Source organism: Microcaecilia unicolor, chromosome 2 (assembly GCF_901765095.1).
Source record: "Microcaecilia unicolor chromosome 2, aMicUni1.1, whole genome shotgun sequence".
In the NCBI taxonomy this organism is placed as follows: domain Eukaryota; kingdom Metazoa; phylum Chordata; class Amphibia; order Gymnophiona; family Siphonopidae; genus Microcaecilia; species Microcaecilia unicolor.
Window position 1 is genome coordinate 242460033 of NC_044032.1, and position 7204 is coordinate 242467236.

A 7204-nucleotide genomic window follows, 5' to 3' on the forward strand; every position below is an offset into this window, starting at 1 on the left:
TGGTTTAATGCTTTACCTTCCGTGTCTTACGTCTAGGTGGGACAGGATTTCCTGTGATTGGGCCATAGTGTTTCTGGAATAGCCAAGATTTTTTTCAGTATCTAAAACTCAAATATTCCGTTATTGATCTTATTTATCTCGGCAGCGAGTTCCACAGGTCTGCTCCTTTGCCTGTAATTGTTGTGTTGTGAGTTTTCTTCTGTCTTCATTCTTGTGAAGTTGGTATAACCAGTTTGATTTCCTTGAAGGATCTTAGGGTTCCTTTGGGTTGGTATAGTTGGATGAGTTTTTGAATGTAAGGTGGTGTGAGGCCATAGAGACTCTTAAAGATCATTGTTACTAGCCTGAATTCTATTCTTGCTTTAATAGGTAGCCAGTGTAGTTTGATGAGAAATGATGTAGCATGATCAGACCAGTGACCTCCTCCTATCAATTTAGCTGCTGCATTTTTGACTATTTGCAGTCGTTTGAGTGATTTTTCTAGTAGGCCTAAATATACTATGTTGCCATAATCCAGTCTTGTAAGGACCACAGCCTGTACTATAATGCGGAAGTGGGTTTGGTCAAGTAAATATTTCATGTGTTGGAGAAGTTTTAATTTAAAAAAGCTTTTACATATCAGGTTGTTTATCTGCGAGGACATATTGAGGTGCGAGTCTATCCATACTCCCAGGAGTTTGATTTCATTTTTCAGTGGAATTGTTGTTCCTGCCAGTTCAGGAAGTATGTCTGGGGTTCCTGTTGTCTTGTTTCCCACCCATAGCACATTGGTTTTGTCAGGTTGATCTTCAGTTTCAGGGAGCAAAACCACTCACTTATCTCAGTGTTTCATTCTCAGGGTTGGTTTCGAGGAGACCCTTCTTTCCAGTTTGAAGGATCCTCAAGCCCCCTCTGGGTGATATCCCTCTTTCCAGGTTGAGGGGCTCCCAGGTCTGTCCCATCAGTCTTGAGTGAATTTTTTTAGAGTTTTGTATTCACTGTATGCCTGGCACTGAGAGGGTTTATGTTGCTGTTACTGGGATTATATTAGAAACAGAAATATTTTTTTGATGACAAGTGTCCTGGCTCTGCTGGAGGAGGGCCGAGTGCAACCTCTTGTATGCTGACCCCCTCTCCCAAGCACTCAATGTGGCCAGCAGGCATTGAAGCCTGCACTGCTGCCCTGACTGCTATTATTTGTTGGGGTCAGAGCATGGGCATTTGTAGGCTATGGTAATCCTCTGTCTCTTACACTCATTCACACTGCACACAAAATTCAAAGGATGCTTCACGTTAGACACAACTAAGCCCAAATGCTGAGTCTTGAACATACACACCTCAACAACTATTCCACCAAACCATACACTCTCATTTCCTTACCAGCTCCAGTTACTTCTCTGTCATTCAACCCTTTCTGGCATTCAACCCCTTTCAGATTGACAAGCTAGCTACCTTGAGGGGTTTCCGATCCACTTGTGGTACATAGCTTCCCCCCCACCCAGCCTTTCCCTGTCTCCTATTCCTTGTGCTAATTTCAATACCTTTTCTATTTTCACTCCACTGTCATTTCTCTCCTTTTAGATGTTTCTTAGCTCTCTATGGCCTTTTTCATCAATTCATGAGATAGTGCCACTTGGTTACTGAGAGACTGTTCAACTTCCTTCTCCTTATAGAATAGGTTTTAATAACTCCAGCTTATCTACAAAGACTGTTCCTAAGGTGCCCACACCTTAGGAAACCTGGTGCGGATGTCTCTTCAACAAATTTCCATTCTATGGCTAATATGCCATTCTTGGCAAAATTGACGGAAAAGGCAGCTCTTAATCAACTAGCTGTTACGAATGCTTTTCATCCACAGCAATGTGGTTTTAGGGAACGGCATAGTACTGAGACTGGCTTGGTCTGTCTTCTCGATGTTGTCTGCCACTTGGACATAGAGAAAGCTGTACTGTTGAGTCAATTAGATTTCAGTGCTGCATTTGATATAGTCAATCACAAACTGTTACTGACTCACTTGAAAGACACTGGCTTACATAGAGTTGCAGCTGGTTCTGAGTAAAAATAGTAAAAATTGGTGAAATTATTACTTCAGTAAAAGTAACAAATGTTATACTGTAGTTCTTTACAAATAAAAATAACAAAGCTTTTACTTAAGTACAAAATAAGTACCTGAATATATGTAAACCGCTTTGAATGTAGTTGCAAAAACCTCAGAAAGGCGGTATATCAAGTCCCATTTCCCTTTCCCTTTAAGTACAGTAACTATACATTTACTTAGTTACTATACAACACTGCGAGCCAGTGAGCTACAGGCACTAGTAGTTGATCTACCTTACACAAAATTTCATCATTACAGAGTAGTTCTGCGTACGCATTTAAAGGTCCTTCCTAAGGTAGTGTCGGAGTTCCATCTTAACCAGTCAATCATTCTGCAAACGTTTTTCCCAAGACCACATGCTCATCAAGGTGAAAGCACACTGTACACTCTGGACTGCAAAAGAGCCTTGGCCTTCAATCTGGAGTGGACTAAAGCCCATAGACAGTCTACCCAATGTTTTGTTTCTTTTGATCCCAACAGAATGGGAGCTGTCATTGGTAAATGCACATTATCTAATTGGCTGCATCTCCTTCACATATGCAGAGACTGAACTGACTCTAGAGGGCCATTTCACAGCTTACAATGTTAGAACCATGGTTGCGTCAGTAGCCACCTGAGATAGGCCTCCATAGAGGAGATTTGCAGGGCGGCAATGTGGTCATCAGTTGTCATATCTCACTACTGTCTGAAACAAGACTCCTGGCATGACAGCTGGTATAGTCAGACAGTGTTTCAGAATGTATTCAAGGTTTAGAATCCAACTCCCCACCCCATGCCCAGATGTTGTTATTCCGATTTATTAATAAAAAATTTACAAATTAAAAAAAAAAACAGAATTCTTTTGTTCTCGGTTCTGTAATTGGCCTTGCCTGATGTGGGCCTTCTTTTTTCCCCTTTTTTAATGTCAGACAATCTGGTAGCTAGGGATTCCCATTAGTATGGAGATAATCATCCTGCTTTTTTTCTGAGAAACTGAAGTTACTCACCTGTAGTAAGTGTTCTCTGAGGACAGCAGGATGAATATTCACACTGCTCCACCGATATCCCCATGGAGTTGTATTCTTCAGCTATAGTATTAGACTGGTTTGGTCCTGCGCAGCAGCAGTGGTGGATGAGAAGACACATATATGCACGGGAAGGCTTCTGGAAGTTGCTGGACAGTGGTTCCTGCGTAGGGCTCCATCAGGTGACATCACTCATCAGTGTGGAGATATCATTAATCTGGATATTCATCCTGCTGTCTTAGAGAACATCTGCTGTAGGTGAAAAGCTTCACTTTCCATTTTCTGTTTCTTCACTCTCTTTTATAATAGGCTAGATAGCTTCGTACCATCTCCTATTCTCAATCTAACCTCCTTGGAAGAGTCCCTCAGATAGCTTGAGCCACCTTAAGAACACTAGTCCCATCCCCGGAGGAACGGGAAGGGTGGAGTCGGAACCAGGAAATATAAAGGACAGGGCCAGATTGAGGTTAGAGAGGGAGGAAGAATCGAAGCCTCAGCTTATGCCACTGCAACAGATGTATAATGATTGTGACCTGGCTGAGGTCACAATCAAGAAGCCACTTTTGCTTCTTGATTGAGACTTACAAGCCTTGCTTTGAGGTCTGGCAGGTGCCAGACCTGGGACTCAGAAAAAGAACTGAGAACTTACAGGTTGTGTTTGGGATGTGGCATCCCCAGCAACTACAGACTGTGTTTTGGGCCTGTTAAACAGAGCCCGCTGAAGACTGTGTTACTGAACCACAGAGGTTTTTCCACCTTATGTTCCTGGGCCTGTGACATAACAGGCCTCAGGATTCTGTTAAATAAACACGTATTTGTTTATATCCCCTTTGGCTGTGTTATTTCACTGGCCCACCTGCAACCCTCGTTAGGGGTATCACACTATCCAGTCTTGATTTATTGCCAGCCCTACTGTGTTTGGTAAATGACAATCTCGCACTGGGCTTTGTGACTGGCCAGTGGAACACTGCCATGTTGAAACCATTTTGAATAAACTGAACTTGGACCCTTCTATTCCAATGCATTATTACCCTATGTCTACACTCAACTTCACCAATTTTCTACACAGATTCTAGCACTTCATCCACAACAATCTGGCTTCAGACCCAATTGTAGTACAGAGACTATCATCACTGCAGTTATGAGTGAAGTTTACTCTTTTTTTTTGGATACGGGTCAAATTACTCTTGCTGCCTCTATCTGTGCTATTTGATTTAATTAATCATTCTCTTCTTTTATCCTATCTGTGCTCTTTAGGTATATCTGGCACTGTTTTGACCTGATTTCATTCTTTTTTAACGGATCATTCATTTAGTACATTACTGCATCTGAAAGATCAACAATTATACAACTGTGTTGTGGTATTGTCTCTCAGGGATATATTTTATCACCTTTATTATTATACCTCTTTTTGAGCCCTTTGGCCACACTTATACAAGAGGCTGGAATTTCTTTCCATATCTGTGCTGATGACCTTTTCCACACTGATTTTGTTACTCCAGATATTTCACCCTTAGAAAATGGTCTCTCTCAACTAGATCACTGGTTAACTGAACATTGCCTGTTTTTGAATCGTGATAAGACTGTAGCCTGCTGGCTTTCTGGACATCTTCCTTACATGGACTATACCTTATCCTTCTTTGGTACTTCTATATTTCCAGTATCTACCTTTTGCTATCTTGGTGTCATTCTAGACTCTCATCTGACTTTTGCTTCACACATTTCTGCTGTTTGCAAGTCTGGTTTTCTCATATTAAGACAATTACGGTCTATTAGAGCTTTCTTTACTCATGACGCTTTTCATTCATTCTTGGTCTCTCTTTTCACCACCAGGCTAGATTATTGAAATATCATTTACCTTGGAGTATCCAGCCATGCACGTAAGAGATTACAAATGTTACAAAATACTGCTATGCACCTTCTGTGTAAATTTACAAAAAATGGATCACATTAGTTATGTATTAAAACAACATCGTTGGTTACCAGTCAAATTCTGCATTACTTTCAAGCATTCATTACTGACTTTTAAAGCTTATCAGTTAGGTTTCCCTGTTTATTTGCCATCTCTTACAATCCCATATTCACCAAGGCAGGTTCTTAGATCTCTTAATGATCATCGCCTGGTTTTGCCCAGTCCTCGCGCAGCCCAATTAGAAAGTACATGCCATAGTGCATTTTATTTTAAGGCCCCAGTAGTATGGAATTCCCTCCCTCTGGCTATTAGAGGAGAATTATTTCTTAAACATTTTAAAGGTGCAGTGAAGGCATGGCTTTTCGAACAGGAATTTACAAATTGATTGGTGTGATTAAAATTGAGTTGCACTACTTGCTATATGTTTTGTACTATCTCTTTTGTTTCGACTGAGTTGTCACAATCTATCCTATTTCTAAATGGAGTTCCTTTTCTACATGTTTCATAGTAACATAGTAGATAACGGCAGAAAAAGACCTGCACGGTCCATCCAGTCTGCCCAACAAGATAAACTCATATGTGCTACTTTTTGTGTATACCTTACTTTGATTTATATCTGCCATTTTCAGGGCACAGACCGTAGAAGTCTGCCCAGTACTAGCCCCACCTCCCACCACCGGCTCTGCCACCCAATCTCGGCTAAGCTTCTGAGGATCCATTCTTTCTGAACAGGATTCCTTTATGTTTATCCCATGCATGTTTGAATTCCGTTATCGTTTTCATCTCCACCACCTCCCGCGGAAGGGCATTCCAAGTATCCACCGCTCTCTCTGTGAAAAAATACTTCCTGACATTGTTCTTGAGTCTGCCCCCCTTCAATCTCATTTCATATCCTCTAGTTCTACCGCCTTCCCATCTACAGAAAAGGTTCATTTGCAGATTAATACCTTTCAAATATTTGAATGTCTGTATCATATCACCCCTGTTTCTCCTTTCCTCCAGGGTATACATGTTCAGGTCAGCAAGTCTCTCCTCATACGTCTTGTAACACAAATCCCATACAATTCTCGTAGCTTTTCTTTGCACCGCTTCAATTCTTTTTACATCCTTAGCAAGATACAGCCTCCAAAACTGAACACAATACTCCAGGTGGGGCCTCACCAATGACTTATACAGGGGCATTAAAACCTCTTTTCTTCTGCTGGTCACACCTCTCTCTATTTATTAGTATGTACACTGCTTTGACCTGCAATTTGTCAGTTAAAAGTGGTATAGAATGTTCTCCAAATATATAAATACAATGAATTGCCCACTGAGAACATCACATTTCAGCTCTGGGAAGTACTTACAGAGGAACACCTCTCCTTTCTAAAAGCCCATATGGTTGAACCTGCACCACCAGGGGAAGAAGGGAGAAGGAGAAGGGATTTGATATACTACCTTTCTGTGGTTACAACGTGGTATAATACTTTTTTTGTACCTGGGGTAATGGAGTGTTAAGTGACTTGCCCAGAGTCACAAGGAGCTGCAGTGGGAATCAAACCCAGTTTCCCTGGTTCTCAGGCCACTGCACTAACCACTAGGCTACTCTTCTATTTATTTCAAGTACTTTCTTTTACCCCAAAAGACAGGGGGATTCTGTACCATCCTAGACTTAAAGGACCTGAACAAATATCTAGTCAAAGAAAAGTTCAGGACGATTTCCCTGGGCATCTTTCTTCCCACAATTCAGAAAAATGATAGGCTATGCTCTCTGGACTTAAAAGATGCTTACACTCACTTTCATATATTCCCTGGTCACAGGAAGTATCTCATATTTTGGGTGAAACACCACTACCAGTCTTGTGTCCTGCTGCTTGGCCTCATACCCACTTCCAGAGTATTCACAAAATGACTTGCCATAGTCACAAAGTTGCTATGCAGACTGGGAGTTCATGTGTTTCTCTACTTGGATGATTGGCTTGTCAAGAGCACATCAAAGGAAGGTGCTCAGGAGTCAATGCAGACAACTGTTCGGGTGTTGGAGCTGCTAGGGTTTGTCATAATCTACCTCAAGTCCCACCTGTTTCCAGTTCAACAATTGGAGTATATAGAAGGCCTGCTAGACACGGTGCACGCTCGTGATGCCTTCATTGCAATTGCTACTCAGGTTCAGAGCAGCCAGCAGGTCACAGCTCAGCAGAGGTTGATGGGTCATATGGCCTCCACTGT